The sequence below is a fragment of the Pongo pygmaeus genome, chromosome 7 (genome assembly GCF_028885625.2).
Source record: "Pongo pygmaeus isolate AG05252 chromosome 7, NHGRI_mPonPyg2-v2.0_pri, whole genome shotgun sequence".
Taxonomy (NCBI): Eukaryota; Metazoa; Chordata; class Mammalia; order Primates; family Hominidae; genus Pongo; species Pongo pygmaeus.
The window spans coordinates 69,142,626-69,164,336 of record NC_072380.2 but is presented as its reverse complement, the minus strand read 5'-3'; positions in this window follow the sequence as shown (position 1 = coordinate 69,164,336).

Here is a 21,711-nt window from a genome sequence, read left to right as displayed (position 1 = left end):
ACCTATTGCCAAGTGGTGAGTCCATTGCCTGTCACTGAGCAAAGGAACTATCGCCTATCGCCAAGCAGTGAGTATCATCAGCCCCTTTCACTTGCTATTCTCTCCTATTTTTCCTTAGAATTCGGGGGCTAAATATCGGGCACCTGTTGGCCAGTTAAAAGTGACTAGCACGGCCACCAGACTAAAGACATGGGTGTCAGGCTTTCTGGGAAAGGGCTCTGTAACAATCCCTGACTCTTTGGAATTGGGAGCATTGGCTTGCCTAGAACCAGCTTCTGCTTTTCTTGTACTTCTGGGCTGAGCTGAGGGTTGACAGAGAGGAAAGCCATGCAGCTCTGGGGTCCCAACAACAAGTTGGTTGACCCTGCAGCCATGAGTGGAACTCTCAAAGGCATGTCACCAAAATGAGACTCACTCATCTATCCTATCTATCCTGACCCTTGCCCCCTGGGTCCTAATGCCTGCCAGACAAACTTCCTCTCACCTCTCTTCTCTGAGGTTAGTCCTGCTTCTAAAAATCGCTACCTGTCTCTGGTGCTTTTCTAGTTTCTCCTATAAGAATGACTTCTAGTATAAACTGTTACCTTCTTTAGGCACCCAGGCTCACCAATCAGAAAGACATAATTTTTGCCCAAAGCCCCATTATAGTGGGGACTACCTGGAATTTTAGGATCCCTCCTCAGACTAACAGGCCTAACAAAAGCTATTCCTGAGTCTAGGACTTGGGGAGCCTCAGAAATTTTATCCTTCCTATTCATATAAGTGAGGACAAAAGGTGTCACTCTTCCAACCCTGGAGATCCCTTCCCTCCCTCAGGGTATGGCCCTCCACTTCATTTTTGGGACATAACATCTTTATAGGACATGGGTAAGGTCCCAATACTAACAGAAGAATGCTTAGGACTCTAACAAGTTTTCAAGAATGCATCAGTAAGGGCCACTAAATCCGATTTTTCTCAGTCCTCCTTGTGGTCTAGGAGGACAGGCAAGGGTGCAGGTTTTCAAGAATGTGTCAGTAAGGGCCACTAAATCTGACCTTCCTTGTTCCTCCATGTGGTCTGGGACCTTTGCGAGTTCTTGGGCAGGGGTTGTTTCTGCTGCTGCATCAGTGAGCACAACTATTCCAATCAGCAGGGTCCAGGGACCATTGCAGGTTCTTGAGCAGGGGGAGAAACAAAACAAACCAAAACCAGGGCCAGTTTTGTCTTTCAGATGGGAAACAATCAGGCATCAACAGGCTCACTCTTGAAATGCATCCTAAGCCATTGGGACCAATTTGACCCACAAACCCTGAAAAAGAGGTGGCTTTTTTTTTTCTGCACTATGGCTTGGCCCCAATATTCTCTCTCTGATGGGGAAAAATGGCCACCTGAGGGAAGTACAAATTACAATACTATCCTGCAGCTTGACTTTTCTGTAAGAGAGAAGGCAAATGGAGTGAAATACCTTATGTCCAAGCTTTCTTTTCATTGAGGGAGAATATACAACAATGCAAAGCTTACAATTTACATCCCACAGGAGGACCTCTCATCTTACCCCCATATCCTAGCCCCCCTATAGCTCCCCTTCCTATTAATGATAATCCTCCTCTAATCTCCCCTGCCCAGAAGGAAATAAGCAAGAAATCTCCAAAGGACCACAACCCCCCTCGGGCTATTGATTACATCCCCTTCAAACTGTAGGGGGAGGGGAATTTGGCCCAACCTGGGTACATGTCCCTTTCTCCCTCTCTGATTTAAAGCAGATCAAGGCAGACCTGGGGAAGTTTTCAGATGATCCTGATAGGTACATAGATGTCATACAGGGTCTAGGGCAAAACTTCAACCTCGCTTGGAGACATGTCATGTTACTGTTAGATCAAACTCTGGCCTTTAATGAAAAGAATGTGGCTTTAGCTGCAGCCTGAGAGTTTGGAGATACCTGGTATCTTAGTCAAGTAAATGATAGAATGACAGCCAAAGAAAGGGACAAATTCCCTACCAGTCAGCAAGCCATCCCCAGTATGGAGCCCCACTGGGACCTTGACTCAGATCATGGGGACTGGAGTCATAAATATCTGTTGACCTATGTTATGGAAGGACTAAGAAGAATTAGAAAAAATCCCATGAATTATTCAATGATGTCCACCATAACTCAGGGAAAGGAAGAAAGTCCTTCTGCCTTCTTCAAGCAGCTATGGGAGGCCTTAAGAAAATATACTCCCCTGTCACCTGAATCACTTGAGGGTCAATTGATTCTAAAAGAAAAGTTTATTACCCAATCAGCCACAGATATCAGGAGAAAGCTCCAAAAGCAAGCCCTGGGCCCTGAACAAAATCTAGAGGCATTATTAAACCTGGCAACCTTGCTGTTCTGTAATAGGGACCAAGAGGAACAGGCCCAAAAGGAAAAGTGAGATCAGAGAAAGGCTGCAGCCTTAGTCATGGCCCTCAGACAAACAAACCTTGATGGTTCAGAGAGGACAGAAAATGGAGCAGGCCAATCACCCAGTAGGGCTTGTTATCAGTGTGGTTTACTAGGACACTTTTAAAAAGATTGTCCAATGAGAAACAAGCTGCCCCCTCATCCATGTCCACTATGCCAAGGCAATCACTGGAAGGTGCACTGCCCCAGAGGATGAAGGTTCTCTGGGTCAGAAGCTCCCAACCAGATGGTCCAACAACAGGATTGAGGGTGCCCAGGGCAAGCACCAGCTCATGTCATCACCCTCACTGAGCCCCGGGTACATTTAACCATTGAGGGCCAGGAAATTGACTTCCTCCTGGACACTGGTGCAGCCTTCTCAGTGTTAATCTCCTGTCCTGGATGACTGTCCTCAAGGTCCGTTACCATCCGAGGAATCCTGGGACAGCCTGTAACCAGGTATTTCTCCCACCTCCTCAGTTGTAATTGGGAGACTTTGCTCTTTTCACATGCCTTTCTTGTTATGCCCGAAAGTCCCACACCCTTGTTAGGGAGGGATATATTAGCCAAGGCTGGAGCTATTATCTACATGAATATGGGGAACAAGTTACCCACTTGTTTTCCCCTACTTGAGGAGGGAATCAACCCTGAAGTCTGGTCATTGGAAGGACAATTTGGAAGGGCAAAAAATGCCCACCCAGTCTAAATCAGGTTAAAAGATCCCACCACTTTTTATTATCAAAGGCAATATCCCTTAAGGCCTGAAGCTCATAAAGGATTACAGAATATTGTTAAACATTTAAAAGCTCAAGGCTTAGTAAGGAAATACAGCAGTCTCTGCAACACCCCAATTCTAGGAGTACAAAAACCGAACGGTCAGTGGAGACTAGTGCAACATCTTAGACTCATCAATGAGGCAGTAATTTCTCTATATCCAGTTGTACCCAACCCTTATACCCTGCTCTCTCAAATACCAGAGGAAGCAGAATGGTTCACAGTTCTGGACCTCAAGGATGTCTTCTTCTGTATTCCTCTGCACTTTGACTCCCAGTTTCTCTTTGCCTTTGAGGATCCCACAGACCACACATCCCAAATTACATTGACAGTCTTACACCAAGGGTTTAAGGATAGCCCTCATCTCTTTGGTCAGGCAGTGGCCCAAGGTCTAGGCCACTTCTCAAGTCCAGGCACTCTGGTCCTTCAATATGTGGATGATTTACTTTTGGCTACCAGTTTGGAAGCCTCATGCCAGCAGGCTACTCTAGATCTCTTGAACTTTCTAGCTTATCAAGGGTACAAGGTGTCTAGGGCGAAGGCCCAGCTTTGCCTACAGCAGGTCAAATATCTAGGCCTAATCTTAGCCAGAGGGACCAGGGCCATCAGCAAGGAATGAAAACAGCCTACACTGGCTTATCCTCACCCTAAAACATTAAAAGAGTTGTGGGTATTCCTTGGAATACTGGCTTTTGCCGACTACAGATCCCCAGATACAGCGAGATAGTCAGACCCCTCTATGCTCTAATCAAGGAAACCCTGAGGGCAAATACTCATCTAGTAGAATGGGAACCAGATGCAGAAACAGCCTTCAAAACCTTAAAGCAGGCCCTAGTACAAGCTCCAGCTTTAAGCCTTCCCACAGGACAAAACTTCTCTTTATACATCACAGAGAGAGCCAGGATAGCTCTTGGAGTCCTCAGACTCGTGAGACAACCCCACAAACAGTGGCATACCCAAGTAAGGAAATTGATGTAGTAGCAAAAGACTGGCCTCACTGTTTAAGGGTAGTTCCAGCAGTGGACGTCTTAGTGTCAGAGGCTATCAAAATAATACCAGGAAATGATCTCACTGTCTGGACTACTCATGATGTAAATGGCATACTAGGTGCCAAAGGAAGTTTATGGCTATCAGACAACTGCCTACTTCAATACCAGGTACTACTCCTTGAGGGACCAGTGCTTCAAATATGCATGTGTGTGGCCCTCAACCCTGCCACTTTTCTCCCAGAGGATGGGGAACCAATCGAGCATGACCACCAACAAATTATAGTCCAGACACATGCCACCCAAGATGATCTCTCAAAAGTCCCCTTAGCTAATCCTGACCTTAACCTATATACCAATGGAAGTTCATTTGTGGAGAATGGGATACAAAGGGCAGGTTAAACCATATTTAGTGATGTAACCATACTTGAAAGTATGCCTCTTCCCCCAGGGACCAGTGCCCAGTTAGCAGAACTAGTGGCACTTACCCGAGCCTTAGAACTGAGAAAGGGAAAAAGAATAAATGTGTATACAGATAGCAAGTATGCTTATCTAATCCTACATGCCCATGCTGCACTATGGAAAGAGAGGGAGTTCCTAACCTCTGGGGGAACCCCCATTAAGTACCACAAGGAAATTATAGAGTTATTGCACGCAGTGCAAAAACCCAAGAAGATGGCAGTCTTACACTGCCAGAGCCATCAGAAAGGTGAAGGAGAGAAGGCAGAAGGAAACCTTCAGGCAGATGCTGAGGCTAAAATTGCTGCCAGGTGGAACCCCCCATTAGAAATACCTATGGAAGGACCATTGGTATGGAACAATCCCCTCCAAGAGATTAAGCCCCAGTATTCCCTGACTGAAACAGAATGGGGACTTTCATGGGGGCATAGTTTTCTCCCCTCAGGGGGGTTGGTGACAGAAGAAGGAAAGGTACTTATACCCGAAGCCAACCATTTGAAAATACTTAAACCCTCCACCAAACTTTTCATATGGGTATTGAAAACACTAATCAAATGGCCAAATCCCTTTTTATGGGGCCAAATCTCCTCCAGACCATCTGACAGGTAGTCAAAGCCTGTGAGATGTGCCAAAAGAATAATCCCTTGGTTCATGATAAGTCCCCTTTGGGAGAACAAAGAATAGGTCACTATCCCAGAGAGGGCTGGCAGTTAGACTTCACCCATATGCCGAAGTCAAAGGGATTTCAATACTTGTTGTTCTGTGTTGATATACCTTTACAAATTGGATAGAAGCTTTCCCCTGCAAGACAGAGAAGTCTCAGGAAGTGATTAAAGTCCTAATTCATGAAATAATTCCTAGATTTGGGCTTCCCCAAAGCTTACAGAGTGACAGTGGTCCAACATTTAAAGCCACGATAACTCAGGGAATTTCCAGGGTGCTAGGGATACAATATCACCTTCACTGCTCCTGGAGGCCACAATCCTCAGAGAAGGTTGAGAAGGCAAATGAAACACTGAAGAGGCACTTAAGGAAACTAACACAAGAAACTCATCTCCCATGGCCTACACTTTTGCCCATGGCCCTGTTGAGAATCTGAAATTCTCCTCACAAAATAGGGTTCAGTCCATATGAAATGCTGTGTGGACAACCTTTTCTCACAAATGACCTCCTACTTGATCAGGAAATGGCCAACTTGGTCAAAGATAAAAATTCTTTGGCAAAATATCAACAAAACCTTAAAAACCTAGCTGAAGGATGTCACAGAGGAAAGGGAACAGAGTTGTTTCAACCAGGAGATCTAGTGTTGGTCAAATCTCTCCCCTCTACCTCCCCATCTATGGACTCTTTGTGGGAAGGACCATACTCACTAATCCTCTCTATTCCCACTGCAGTTAAGGTGGCAGGAGTGGAATCTTAGATTCACCACACCCGAGTTAAACTTTGGACATTCCCTGAGGAACCTGTGGGACCATCAGCTCAGGAGTCCCAAGATCAGCCAGACAAGCCCCACTACACCTGTGAACCATTGGAGGACTTGCACCTCCTATTTCAGAAGGAAACATCCCAGACTAAAAAGGCTCCTACCACTGATTCTGAGGAAAGACCCCTTCCTCCTTACAAAAGATAAGTGAAAACAGCATACTAACCATACTCTTTGTGCACTTTGACTCCCAGTTTCTCTTTGCCTTTGAGGATCCCACAGACCACACATCCCAAATTACATTGACAGTCTTACACCAAGGGTTTAAGGATAGCCCTCATCTCTTTGGTCAGGCAGTGGCCCAAGGTCTAGGCCACTTCTCAAGTCCAGGCACTCTGGTCCTTCAATATGTGGATGATTTACTTTTGGCTACCAGTTTGGAAGCCTCATGCCAGCAGGCTACTCTAGATCTCTTGAACTTTCTAGCTTATCAAGGGTACAAGGTGTCTAGGGCGAAGGCCCAGCTTTGCCTACAGCAGGTCAAATATCTAGGCCTAATCTTAGCCAGAGGGACCAGGGCCATCAGCAAGGAATGAAAACAGCCTACACTGGCTTATCCTCACCCTAAAACATTAAAAGAGTTGTGGGTATTCCTTGGAATACTGGCTTTTGCCGACTACAGATCCCCAGATACAGCGAGATAGTCAGACCCCTCTATGCTCTAATCAAGGAAACCCTGAGGGCAAATACTCATCTAGTAGAATGGGAACCAGATGCAGAAACAGCCTTCAAAACCTTAAAGCAGGCCCTAGTACAAGCTCCAGCTTTAAGCCTTCCCACAGGACAAAACTTCTCTTTATACATCACAGAGAGAGCCAGGATAGCTCTTGGAGTCCTCAGACTCGTGAGACAACCCCACAAACAGTGGCATACCCAAGTAAGGAAATTGATGTAGTAGCAAAAGACTGGCCTCACTGTTTAAGGGTAGTTCCAGCAGTGGACGTCTTAGTGTCCACTAAGCTCTGCCTCTAGCTCCTGCCAGAACAAAAATCCTAATCACATCAACCTTCTTTCTATCTTCCTTCCTTTTGACAGCAATTTACTCCTACCTCTAACTCAGACTAGATAAAATGATCTCATCTTCCAGAGTACCCTCTTTTCCTTCCTATTTGCTCTTTGCCTATGTATGCCTCCTGCTTCCTTGGATACCTCATACAATCACCCTTCCCCTCCCACTAGCTCCTAGTTACCTCTACAAGACTCTCAACCTAACTCACTCCCTGTTAAACCAGTCCAATCCTTCCCTGGCAAATGACTGCTGGCTTTGTATCTCTCTATCAACCTCTGCCTACATTGCCACTTCCATTCCTGCAAAAAAACTGGGTCTTTATCAACTTGACCTACCACCCTCATTATGAAGGAAAAGACCCTTTTCAACTTCTAAATATGCAATCATTAGCCAACCTCCCCATATCTGATAGGACCAAGAATACCCTAACAGGACGTGCAATCCAACTTTTACATTCTTACATTTCCAACCGCACCTATTACACAAGCTATGAAAAGCCCATGCATGGCCCTGTAACTATGAATACCGTCTTAACTTTCCAAGCCCCTTTATGCATCCAATGCAACCTGTTATCAGGCCTGCCCCTGGGGCACCTACTACCGCATCAGCGTAATTACACCTTACAACTTCAAGCCCCAACTGATCATAGTAACTTCTGAGTCACCCAAACAGCTCCACTCAGACAGCTTGTCCAATTCTCAGGACCCCCAAAAGTCATCACCTCCTCCCTGCTTAACAAACAGGCCAGGTTTTGTAATGGCAAACATACTCCCTGCATGACCATTCACCCCTGGACCCCCTGCAGTAGTGCCCCCACCACTAGTGAATGCCTTCTCATCCCCTCTTTCAATCACTCTCTCGAATGGTTCCTAGTGGATACAAAATGTTTTTTTCTCCAATGGGAAAATAGAACACAGGGAGCCACTCAGTTTGCTCCCAGCATCCTTTCCCAGCTGCTCACTGGAGCTACCTTGGCAAGTACTCTAGGAGTAGGGGAAAATGAAAACAACAAACTCACACACCTTTTTAACATACATAACCAGTTCTGTCTATGCAGCCAAGGTATATTCTTCTTATGTGGAATGTTGACCTATATCTGCCTCCCCACTAACTGGACAAGCACCTACACCTTAGTCTTTCTAAGTCCCAACATTAACATTGACCCAGGAAATCAGACCTTATCAGTACCCCTCAAAGCTCAAGTCTGTCAGTGCAGAGCCATACAACTAATACCCCTACTTATAGGGTTAGGAATGGCCACTGCTACAGGAACAAGAATAGCTGGTTTATCTACTTCATTATCCTGATACCACACACTCTCAAAGGATTTCTCAGACAGTTTGCAAGAAATAATGAAATCTATCCTTACTTTACAATCCCAAATAGACTCTTTGGCAGCAGTGACTCTCCAAAACCGCTGAGGCCTAGACCTCCTCACTGCTGAGAAAAGAGGACTTTGCACCTTCTTAGGGGAAGAGTGTTGTTTTTACACTAACCAGTCAGTGATAGTACGAGATGCCACCTGGCATTTACAGGAAAAGGATTCTGAAATCAGACAACACCTTTCAAACTCTTATACCAACCTCTGGAGTTGGGCAACATGGCTTCTCCCCTTTCTAGGTCTCATGGCAGCCATCTTGCTGTAACTTGCCTTTGGACCCTGTATTTTTAACCTTCTTGTCAAATTTGTTTCTTCTACAATTGAGGCCATAAAGCTACAGATGGTCTTACAAATGGAACCCCAAATGAGTTCAACTAACAACTTCTACCGAGGACCCCTGGACTGACCCACTGGCACTTTTACTGGCCTAGAGAGCTCCTCTCTGGAGGACACTACAACTGCAGGGCCCCTTCATTGCCCCTATCCAGCAGGAAGTAGCTAGAGTGGTCATCGGCCAAATTCCCAACAGCAGTCGGGGTGTCCTATTTAGGGGGGGATTGAGATGTGACAGCATGCTGGCAGCCCTCGCAGCCCTCACTCACTCTCAGCACTTCCTCAGCCTCGGCACCCACTCTGGCCCCACTTGAGGAGTGCTTCAGCCTGCCACTGCACTGTGGGAGCCCCTCTCTGGGCTGGCCAAGGTCGGAGCCAACTCCCTCAACTTGTGGGGAGGTGTGGAGGGAGAGGCATGGGTGGCAACCGGGGCTGTGTGCAGTGCTTGCGGGCTAGCACAAGTTCTGGGTGGGCGTGGGCTTGGTGCACCCCACACTGGGAGAGGCTGGCCAGCACTGCCGGCCCTGGGCAGTGAGGGGCTTAGGACCTGGGCCAGCAGCTGTGGAGGGTGCGCTGGGTCCCCCAGTAGTGCCAGCCCACTGGCGCTGTGCTCGACTTGTCACCGGGCTCAGCTGCCTCCCCACAGAGCAGGGCTTGGGACCTGCAGCCTGCCATGCCTGAGCCTCCCACCTGCTGTGGGCTCCTGCACAGCCAGAGCCTCCCCAATGAGCACTGCCCCCTGCTCTGCGGCACCCGGTCCCATCGACCGCCCAAGGGCTGAGGAGTGCAGGTGCATGGCACGGGACTGGCGGGCAGCTCCACCTGCAGCCCCGGTGCAGGATCCACTAGGTGAAGCCAGCTGGGCTCCTGAGTCTAGCAGGGACTTGGAAAACCTTTATGTCTAGCTAAGGGATTGTGGATGCACCAATCAGCACTCTGTATCTAGCTCAAGGTTTGTGGTTGCACCAATTGGCACTCTCTGTCTAGCTAATCTGGTGGGGACTTGGAGAATCTTTATGTCTAGCTAAGGGATTGTAAATACACCAATCAGCACTCTGTGTCTAGCTCAAGGTTTGTAAATGCACCAATCAGCACCCTGCATCTAGCTCAAGGTTTGTAAATGCACAAATCGGTGCTCTGTGTCTAGCTAATCTAGTGGGGACTTGGAGAACTTTTGTGTCTAGCTCAGGGATTGTAAACGCACCAATCAGCACCCTGTCAAAATGGACCAACCAATCAGCTCTCTGTAAAATGGACCAATCAGGAGGATGTGGGTGGGGCCAGATAAGGGAATAAAAGCAGGCTACCGAGCCAGCACTGGCAAGCTGCTTGGGTCCCCTTCCACACAGTGGAAGCTTTGTTCTTTTGCTCTTTGCAATAAATCTTGCTGCTGCTCACTCTTTGGGTCCACACTTCGTTTATGAGCTGTAACACTCACTGTGAAGGTCTGCAGCTTCTCTCCTGAGGCCAGCAAGACCAAGAACCCACCAGGAGGAACAAACAACTCCGGACAAGAGGAACGAACAACTCCAGACACGCCGCCTTAAGAGCTGTAACACTCACCGCGAAGGTCTGCAGCTTCACTCCTGAAGCCAGCGAGACCATGAACCCACCAGAAGGAAGAAACTCCGAACACATCCGAGCATCAGAAGGAACAAACTCCAGACACGGCACCTTTAAGAACTGTAACACTCACCGCAAGAGTCTGCGGCTTCATTCTTGAAGTCAGTGAGACCAAGAACCCACCAATTCCAGACACAAAATGATGAGAACACATGGACACATAGAGGGGAACAGCATACACTGGGACCTTTTGGAGGATAGAGGATGGGGGAGGGAGAGGATCAGCAAAAATAACTAATAGGTACTAGGCTTAATACCTGGGTGATTAAATAATCTGTACAAATACCCCCATGACAGAAGTTTACCTATGTAACAAACCTGCACTTGTACGTCTGAATTTAAAAGTTAGTAAGAAGCTAATAACCCTAAAATTTTTAAAATAAAAGATAGGGGTAAATGTTCATGACCTTTTATTTGGCAATACGGCACCAAAACACAGCAAGAAAAGAAAAACAACAGATATATTGGACCATATTAAAATTAGGACTTTAGTATATTAAAGAACACTATTAAGAGAGTAAAAAGACAACCCACAAAATGAGAGAAAATACTTGCAAATCCTATATCCAATAAGAGCCTTGAATCAAGAATCATATATCCAATAAGAGCCTAGTATAAAGCCACACTTAAAGAGAGTAAAGATGATTCTAAACAGAATTCTAAACAGTGGATTCTAAACAGCAGATCCAAGACTATTCAATGGGGAAAAAATAGTCTCCTCAAGAAATGATGCGAAGACAATTGGATAGTCACTTGCAAAAGAAAAAAAAAGAGACAGCTCTTCTCACACAAAACTTGATTCAAAACGGATCAAAGCTCCAGTGTAAATTAGTTCAGCCATCGTGAAACACACTGTGGTGTAAAGAGAGAGTAAAGAGGCCAGGTGCGGTGGCTCAAGCCTGTAATCCCAGCCCTTTGGGAGGCTGAGGCAGGAAGATCACGAGGTCAGGAGATCGAGACCATCCTGGCTAACATGGTGAAACCCTGTCTCTACTAAAAATACAAAAAATTAGCCAGGCATGGTGGCGGGCACCTGTAGTCCCAGCTCTCGGGAGGCTGAGGTAGGAGAGTGGTGTGAAGCTGGGAGGCGGAGCTTGCAGTGAGCCAAGATCGCGCCACTGCACTCCAGCCCGGGCGACAGAGTGAGACTCCGTCTCAAAAAAAAAAAAAAAAAAAAAAAGAGAGAGTAAAGAAAGAAGCTGACTGATACTTCCTGGTATGCTGTCACCTAGCTCAAGAGTGGACCTGGCAACCAGCTGCTTTGAGTGAGCTCCTAACAGCACTTGTTCTTAGGCACTCAGACTCACATTAGGAATGGACTATGTTCTGCTTGGGGCCATTGGATAGCAGGGGATATTCAGGAAGCAGCATGACCTAATGGGCAAGAAAAGCACTCATGCGCTCATCCTGTGAGGGGAACCCCAGGAGGCAAAATGCCACCAGACTGGCAGACCACAGACCATGTGGTCCACCTTCCCAATATTCCATGCAGGAGGCAAAAGGAAACCTTTGTTTTTTCTGAACAAGAAAGAGCACCTATGGCAGAGCCTGGCACTGGCACGTGGAGACACATTTATTGACTGGCAGATGGGAGGACATAGAAAAGGAGCCCCAACTTTTAAGAAAGGCCCCTTCCCCTGGCCACCCTCTCCTGGAGTCACAGAATATGCCAGAGCCTTACAGGAAAGGATTTTTGTCTGTTTGTTTGTTTTTACTTGTTTTCTTTTGTTTGTTTGTTTTTTGTTTCGAGACGGAGTCTCGCACTGTTGCCCTGGCTGGAGTGCAGTGGTGCGATCTTGGCTCACTGCAACCTCCACCTCCCAGGTTCAAGCCATTCTCCTGCCTCAGCCTCCCCAGTAGCTGGGATTATAGGCCACTGCCTCCAGGTCCGGCTCATTTTTTGTATTTTTAGTAGAGACAGGGTTTCACTATGTTGGCCAGGCTGGTCTTGAATGCCTGACCTTGTGATCCATCCACCTCAGCCTCCCAAAGTGCTGGGATTACAGCGTGAGCCATCGTGCCCAGCTGGAAAGGTTGTATTTTTATCAAAAGTTCAGATTGTAGGACATCTACGATCAATGCCTCCAGGCTGCCCCATCTACTTCTCACAGCCGCCACAGCAGCCTTCTCCTGGCCACAGCACAGAATGGAAATATTCGTCCTGCAAACAAGCTCTAGAACATTCCAGGACAACAAGCACATCTATAAGGAACCCTTAAATATCAACAACAAAAAGACAACCCCATTAAAACATGAGCCATAATTGTAAATTTCCTGAGGCTTCTCCAGCCATGCAAAACTGTGAGTCAATTAAACCCCTTTTCTCTATAAATTACCCAGTCTCAGGTAGTATCTTTATAGCAGTGTGAAAACAGACTAACACAATGTTCATCAACAGGTGAATGAATAAACAAAATGTAGCACATCCATACAGTGAAATATTATTAAATCATAAACAAGAATGAAGTACCTGTATATCTACAATATGGGTGAGCCTTGAAAATATTATGCTGAGTGAAGGAAGCCAGACACAAAAGGCTATATGTTGTATGATTTCATTTATATGAAATGTGCAGAAAAGGCAAATCCAGAGATATAGAGCAGGTTGGTGCATCTAGGGCAATGGGAAAAATGGGAGTGATACTTAACTGATATGCAGTTTTCACTAAGTAGGGTGAAAAAGTTCCAGATGTAGATAGTGGTGATACAGGCACAACGTTGTAAATGTTTCTAATGCCACTGATGCATACACCTTAAAATGGTATAGTAAAATAGTTATTTTATATTATGTATTTGTTACAACATATAAATATTTTATTACGAAAATATAAATATATACTTGTTTTTATATATTAAATATATATTTATATATTTATTTGATTTATATATTTTATTGGATTATATTAAATTTATATTTATATATATGAACACAGTAGGAAATTTATATATAATTATATATTTATATTTATATAAATATACATAAATTTATAAATATATATTTATATTTATATAAATATACATAAATTTACATATAAATATATATTTAATTATAAATGTATAAATTTATATAAATATAAATATATAAATTTTTATATAAATATATAAAAATTTATATATAAATATATAAATTTTTATAATATAAAAATTTATATATAAGTATATAAATTTATATTTAAATATAAATATAAAAATTTATATATAAATATAAAAATTTATATATAAATATAAATATAAAAATTTATATATAAATATAAAAATTTATATATAAATATATAAATTTATATATAAATATAAACATATAAATTTATATATAAATATATAATTATATATAAATATAAACATATAAATTTATATATAAACATATAAATTTATATATAAATATAAACATAAATTTATATATAAATATATAAATTTATATATAAATATAAACATATAAATTTATATATAAATATATAAATTTATATATAAATATATAAATTTATATATAAATATATAAATTTATATATAATATATAAATATATATAAATATCTAAATTTATATATAATATATAAATATATATAAATATCTAAATTTATATATAATATATAAATATATATAAATATCTAAATTTATATATAATATATAAATATATATAAATATCTAAATTTATATATAATATATAAATATATATAAATATCTAAATTTATATATAATATATAAATATATATAAATATCTAAATTTATATATAATATATAAATATATATATAAATATCTAAATTTATATATAATATATAAATATATATATAAATATATAAATTTATATATAATATATAAATATAAATTAATATATAAATTTATATATAAATATATAAATATAAATTAATATATAAATATAAATATATAAATTTATATAAAATATAAAATCATTAACATTTGTATATTTAATTATATAAACATAATTATATATCATTAAATATATACTTGTGTAAGTATGCAATATATAAATATATGATAACATATCTATTAAATATCTATTAAATATTAAAAATATATATATATATATATCACATGCCATGCTAAAATAACAGAAAAAAACCACTTGTGTCTCAGTGAACTGAGTCTGAGGTTCCATCCAAGCTCTCCATTTTTCAGCAGAGACTACTGTCTTGGAAGACACCACATCTCTGAGAACACCCTACTTCATTGCCACACATTGCCATATAACTGATACCTCTTTTATATATTTTTTTTTACACTTTATGTACAACTTTAATTTCTTCCTACTGTGTTCACTACCAAGCTGTTTTCTTTCTTTAGGGAGATGAGGGGGAAACTTTTAAAGACTCATTTAACACAGAAGTCAATTTCCACTAATGTATTCTTCATGTGGCATATGTAGTCTTCCAAAGCAGATCTATATATATACAAAAACACATGTATAAGTATCTTCTTTTATAAGAACAACAGCAATTAGCCCACCCCAAACATATTATTGCTATTCATATCCTGTAGGGAAAAAACATGAATATGAGAATCACCTCATTTATAATAAATGCAAACTGATTAGTATTTCTGATAGAACTGTTTTGTAAAAAACACCTCTAATTGTGAAAAGAATAATGCAACTATTGTATAACTCAGCTTTTACCTTCTAGAAAGTTAGGCAGGGAGTCTTTTTCATGCTTTCACCCCTGAGGAAGTAGAAATAAAGCGCTTTGCCTCAACTGTTGCTATTAAGTTATGTAAGACAGAAAGAGTTGGTACTACACTGCGGTCTTTGTGATTTGGGGTGTGTAAAGGTACCATCAGCTTTCACAGAATCACCAAGGGCTCCCCAGGTCAACATCCCAAAGCTACCTTTGTACGTGTTCAGTGGAGGGGAGGAAAATAAGAATTTGCACTAGTGTGTAGGAGGCCAAAGTAGAAAAGAGAGGGAGATGAAAACAGAGGCAAACTTACCACCTACAAAATATTCATCACAGATTTCAAAGAAGGCTTTTCTCCTTGAGCTCCACAGATCATGCCTCAGGTAGGGGCATAAGGGGTTTTAATTGGCAGGAGCACATGCCTAATTTGTTAGAAATGGGGAATATGAAAGACACTACTTAAAATTCCTCAAATCACATTCTGTACATAAAATGTAGCCAGTGGAAGTAGGAGAGGAGACACCTATAGGTACCACACATGCATGCACACGCACTCTTAGATTCAAAGCAAATTGCTACAAGTAGCCAGAGAAAATAACAGACATGTGTGCATAGGCAAGATATAGGTAAGAAACACAGACATTAAAAGGAATATACTAAATAAAATATATACATATATATGTATAAATGGATAGTGAGCTCTAGCTTTAATCAATGCAATCCACAAAATAAGTTCCTTTACTGCTGAAAAGTTTTCTAATAGCTAGCCCTTCATTAAATCTCCTCAGATGGAATGCCAGTGTTTGGTTATTACAGAATTAGACTGAGCCAGAATCTGGTACCAGATGGTACTTACCACAGATGTAGAGATTTGAAAAATAACAGATATATGTTATAAGCTCTTTCAGAATTCTGGTCCCAAAGGTGCCCATAAAATATATATTCCTGGCTTAGCTCCATGATTTTTACATATGACCCAGGTACTTTATCTGACTGTTCAAATGTCAGTTGGCACCTTAGTCATTTACAGGGCACTTTTGCCTGCATGATCCCATCAGATTCTTGTGATTGTCCAGTGAGATACGTGGGAGAATTATTGTCCCTGCTTAATAGATGAGGAAACTGAAATTCATACTAGTAAATAAGTCAGAGGTAATGAAGATAGAACCAGTAACCAAACTGTCTCTAATGCACTAGTCTAATGCACTTTGAGGAATTATAGATACGTTGTGTCTTACAATATACAGAATATTGCTTTTATGGTTTACTAATCACAGTATTCTGGCAGTGGCTTTTTTTTTTTTTTTTTTTTGGCAATGCCCTTTAGTCTGCCTTCCAGGTCCCTAAAACAGCACAGCTATTTCTCACTAATCTTTCTCTTCAATTCACTTCCCTGGGTTAAGTTCCTTCTTCCAGAACATCTCTCTGTAGACAGGGATCAGAGAAACATGAACTGGTCTTCTCTGTTCCCTAAGGGATGATGTGCACCCGTCCAAAGAGAGAGAGAACAGCTAATATTTGGTAACCCACCTGCTAGCAGCATCATTGTTCTTTATTAGCAAACACATTGCCCTCAATAAGGTGCACCTGGCTTGCTTTTCTTTTTTTTTTTTTTTAATTATACTTTAAGTTCTAGGGTTCATGTGCACAACATGCAGGTTTTTTACATATGTATACATGTGCCTTGTTGGTGTGCTGCACCCATTAAATCGTCATTTACATTAGATTTATCTCCTAATGCTATCTCTTCCCCCTCCCCCCACCCCATGACAGGCCCCAGTGTGTGATGTTCCCCTCCCTGTTTCCAAGTGTCCTCATTGTTCAATTCCCACCTATGAGTGAGAACATGCAGTGTTTGGTTTTTTGTCCTTGCGATAGTTTGCTGAGAATTATAGTTTCCAGCTTCATCCATGTCCCTACAAAGGACATGATCTCATCCTTTTTTTATGGCTGCATAGTATTCCATGGTGTATATGTGCCACATTTTCTTAATCCAGTCTATCATTGATGGACATTTGGGTTGGTTCCAAGTCTTTGCTATTGTGAATAGTGCCGCAATAAACATACGTGTGCATGTCTTTATAGCAGCATGATTTATAATCCTTTGGGTATACACCCAGTAATGGGATGGCTGGGTCAAATGGTATTTCTAGTTCTAGATCCTTGAGGAATTGCCACACTGTCTTCCACAATGGTTGAACTAGTTTACAGTCCCATCAACAGTGTAAAAGTGTTCCTATTTCTCCACATCCTCTCCAGCACTTGTTGTTTCCTGACCTTATAATGATCGCCATTCTAACTGGTGTGAGATGATATCTCATTGTGGTTTTGATTTGCATTTCTCTGATGGCCAGTGATGATGAGCATTTTTTCCTGTGTCTGTTGGCTGCATAAATGTCTTCTTTTGGGAAGTGTCTGTTCATATCCTTCACCCACTTTTTGATGGGGTTGTTTTTTTCTTGTAAATTTGTTTGAGTTCTTTGTACATTCTGGATATTAGCCCTTGGTCAGATGAGTAGATTGCAAACATTTTCTCGCATTCTGCATCCTGTTCACTCTGATGGTAGTTTCTTTTGCTGTGCAGAAGCTCTTTAGTTTAGTTAGATCCCATTTGTCAATTTTGGCTTTTGTTGCCATTGCTTCTGGTGTTTTAGACATGAAGTCCTTGCCCATGCCTATGTCCTGAAAGGTATTGCCTAGGTTTTCTTCTAGGGTTTTTATGGTTTTAGGTCTAACATTTAAATCGTTAATCCATCTTGAATTAATTTTTATATGAGGTGTAAGGATGGGATCCAGTTTCAGCTTTCTACATATGGCTAGCCAGTTTTCCCAGCACCATTTATTAAATAGGGAATCTTTTCCCCATTTCTTGTTTTTGTCAGGTTTGTGTTCAACTCTCCCATTATTATTGTGTGGCAGTCTGAGTCTCTTTGTAGGTCTCTAAGGACTTGCGGGTGCTCCTGTATTGGGTGCATATATATTTAGGATAGTTAGCTCTTCTTGTTGAATTGATCCCTTTACCATTATGTAATAGCCTTCTTTGTCTCTTTTGATCTTTGTTGGTTTAAAGTCTGTTTTATCAGAGACTAGGATTGCAACACCTGCCTTTTTTTGTTTTCCATTTGCTTGGTAGATCTTCCTCCATCCCTTTATTTTGAGCCTATGTGTGTCTTTGCACGTGAGATGGGTTTCCTGGATAGAGCACACTGATGGGTCTTGACTCTTTATCCAGTTTGCCAGTCTGTGTCTTTTAATTAGAGCATTTAGCCCATTTACATTTAAGGTTAATATTGTTATGTATGAATTTGATCCTGTCATTATGATGCTAGCTGGTTATTTTGCTTGTTACTTGATGCAGTTTCTTCCTAGCCTCAATGGTCTTTATAATTTGGCATGTTTTTTGCAGTGGCTGGTACCGGTTGTTCCTTTCCATGTTTAGTGCTTCCTTCAGGAGTTCTTGTAGGGCAGGCCTTGTGGTGACAAAATCTCTCAGCATTTGCTTGTCTGTAAAGGATTTTATTTCTTCTTCACTTATGAAGCTTAGTTTGGCTGGATATGAAATTCTGGGTTGAAAATTCTTTTCTTTAAGAATTTTGAATATTGGTCCCCACTCTCTTCTGGCTTGTGGAGTTTCTGCCGAGATATCTGCTGTTAGTCTGTTGGGCTTCCCTTTGTGGGTAACCAGACCTTTCTCTCTGGCTGCCTTAACATTTTTTCCTTCATTTCAACTTTGGTGAACCTGACAATTGTGTGTCTTGGAGTTGCTCTTCTCGAGGAGTATCTTTGTGGAGTTCTCTGTATTTCCTGAATTTGAATGTTGGCCTGCCTTGCTAGATTGGGGAAATTTTCCTGGATAATATCCTGCAGAGTGTTTTCCAGCTTGGTTCCATTCTCTCCATCACTTTCAGGTATGCCAATCAGAAGTAGATTTGGTCTTCTCACATAGTCCCATATTTCTTGGAGGCTTTGTTCATTTCTTTTCATTCTTTTTTCTCTAAACTTCTCTTCTCACTTCATTTCATTCATTTGATCTTCAATCACTGATACTCTTTCTTCCAGTTGATCCAATCAGCTACTGAAGCTTGTGCATTCATCACATAGTTCTCGTGACATTGTTATCACCCCATCAGGTCATTTAAGGACTTCTCTACACTGGTTATTCTAGTTAGCCATTCGTTTAATCTTTTTTCAAGGTTTTTAGCTTTTTGTGATGGGTTCAATCTTCCTCCTTTAGCTTGGAGAAGTTTGATATTCTGAAGCCTTCTTCTCTCAGCTCATCAAAGTCATTCTCCATCCTGCTTTGTTCTGTTGTTGGCAAGGAGCTGTGTTCCTTTGGAGGGGGAGAGGTGCTCTGATTTTTAGAATTTTCAACTTTTCTGCTCTGTTTTTTCCCAATCTTTGTGGTTTTATCTACCTTTGGTCTTTGATGATGGTGATGTACAGATGGGGTTTTGATGCGGATGTCCTTTCTGTTTGTTAGTTTTCCTTCTAACAGTCGGGACCCTCAGTGGCAGGTCTGTTGGAGTTTGCTGGAGGTCCACTCCAGACCCTGTTTTCCTGGGTATCAGCAGCAGAGGCTGCAGAACAGTGAATATTTGTGAACAGCAAATGTTGCTGCCTGATCATTCCTCTGGAAGCTTCATCTCAGGGGGTTACCCGTCCATGTGAGGTGTCAGTCTGCCCCTACTGAGGGGTGCCTCCCAGTGAGGCTACTCGGGCATCAGGGACCCACTTGAGGAGGCAGTCTGTCCGTTCTCAGATCTCCAGCTGCATGCTAGGGGAACCACTACTCTCTTCCAAGCTGTCAGACAGGGATATTTAAGTCTGCAGAGGTTTCTGCTGCCTTTTGTTTGGCTATTCCCTGCCCCCAGAGGTGGAGTCTACAGAGGCAGGCAGGCCTCCTTGAGCTGTGGTGGGCTCCACCCAGTTCCAGCTTCCTGGCCGCTTTGTTTATCTACTCAGGCTTCAGCAATGGCGGGTGCCCCTCCCCCAGCCTCACTGCTGCCTTGCCGTTTGATTTCAGACTGCTGTGCTAGTAATGAGTGAGGCTCCATGGGCGTGGGACCCTCCCAGCTAGGTGTGGTATATAAACTCCTGGTGTGCTGTTTGCAAAGACCGTTGGAAAAGAACAGTATTAGGGTGGGAGTGACCCAATTTTCCAGATGCTGTCTGTCACAGCTTCCCTTGGCTAGGAAAGGGAATTCCCTGACCCCTTGCACTTCCTGGGTGAGGCTATGCCATGCCCTGCTTTGGCTCATGCTCATTGGGCTGCACCCACTGTCCGACAAGCCCCAGTGAGATGAACCTGGTACCTCAGTTGGAAATGCAGAAATCACCTGTCTTTTGCATTGCTCACACTGGGAGCTGTAGACTGGAGCTGTTCCTATTTGGCCATCTTGTAATGCCTCTTTTAAAAGAGCAAGAGGAAAAATAGTATATCTGAGAGACTATGCAATTACCCAAAGAGAATGAGCTTTTACCTAAAGGGATTGTTTTCATCATTGCTAAGGGTTGTATTTACTGAATTATAACAAAATAAATACCTTATACTTTTTTTTGAGACAAAGTCTTGCTCTGTCATCCAGTCTGGACTGCAGTGGCATGATCACAGCTCACAGCAGCCTTGACCTCCTGGACTCAAGCAATCCTTCCACCTCAACCTCCCAAGTAGCTGGGGCCACAGGTATGCACCACCATTCCAGGCTACTTTTTAAAATTTTTTGTGTACATGGAGGTCTCACTATGCAGCTCAGACTGGCCTCAAACTCCTGAGTTCAAGCAATCCTTCCACCTCAGCCTCCCAACATGCTGGGATTACAGGCACGAGCCACTGTATCTGACCCAAAATACTTTATAATTTTTATACACACTTTTTAAAATTTGCCAGCTGACATGGGCTGTTATTGGTTAAATTATGTCTGCCAAAAAGATATGTTGAAATCCTAAACCCTGGTACCTGAGAATGTGGCCTTATTTGGAAACAGGATTGTTGCAGATGTAATTAGTTAAAATGAGGTCATACTGGAGTAGAGTGGATCCTTCAACCAGGCGACTGGTGTCTACAAGAAGACAGAGACACACAGGGAGAACATTATGTAATGACAGAAGCAGAAACTGGGGTGATGCAGCTGCAAGCTAAGGAACACCCCACTGAGCATTCACTCCAGAGGTGAAGAAGAAGAAAGGAAGGATTCTACCCAGAGTCCAGGGAGGGAAAGTTCCTACTGACATCTTTATTTTAGTCTTCTGGCACCCAGAGCTGTTGGAGAACACACTTCTGATGTTTTAAGCCACATACTTCTTTATTTTGTTATAAAAGTCCTGGAAAATGAATACAGGGGTAAAAGTCCTGGAAAATGAATACAGGGGTTAGTAAGATCAGATGAGTTACAGGGTGTAACTGTATGTATCTGAGTGAAGCAAGAGTAAAAATTGGACTCTGCAGAAGAACGAAATCTTACTGTCCAAGCCCTTACTGTGTGCCTAGCACTGCTCTAAGCATTTTATAATCATCATTTCATTTAATACCAAGTATCATCTAGTATTCCAACCATATGAGTTAAGTTCTAATGCTATCCCCAATTTAGAGACAAAATCTGCACTAATTCTGTTTAAATAATTATCCTTTCAAGGG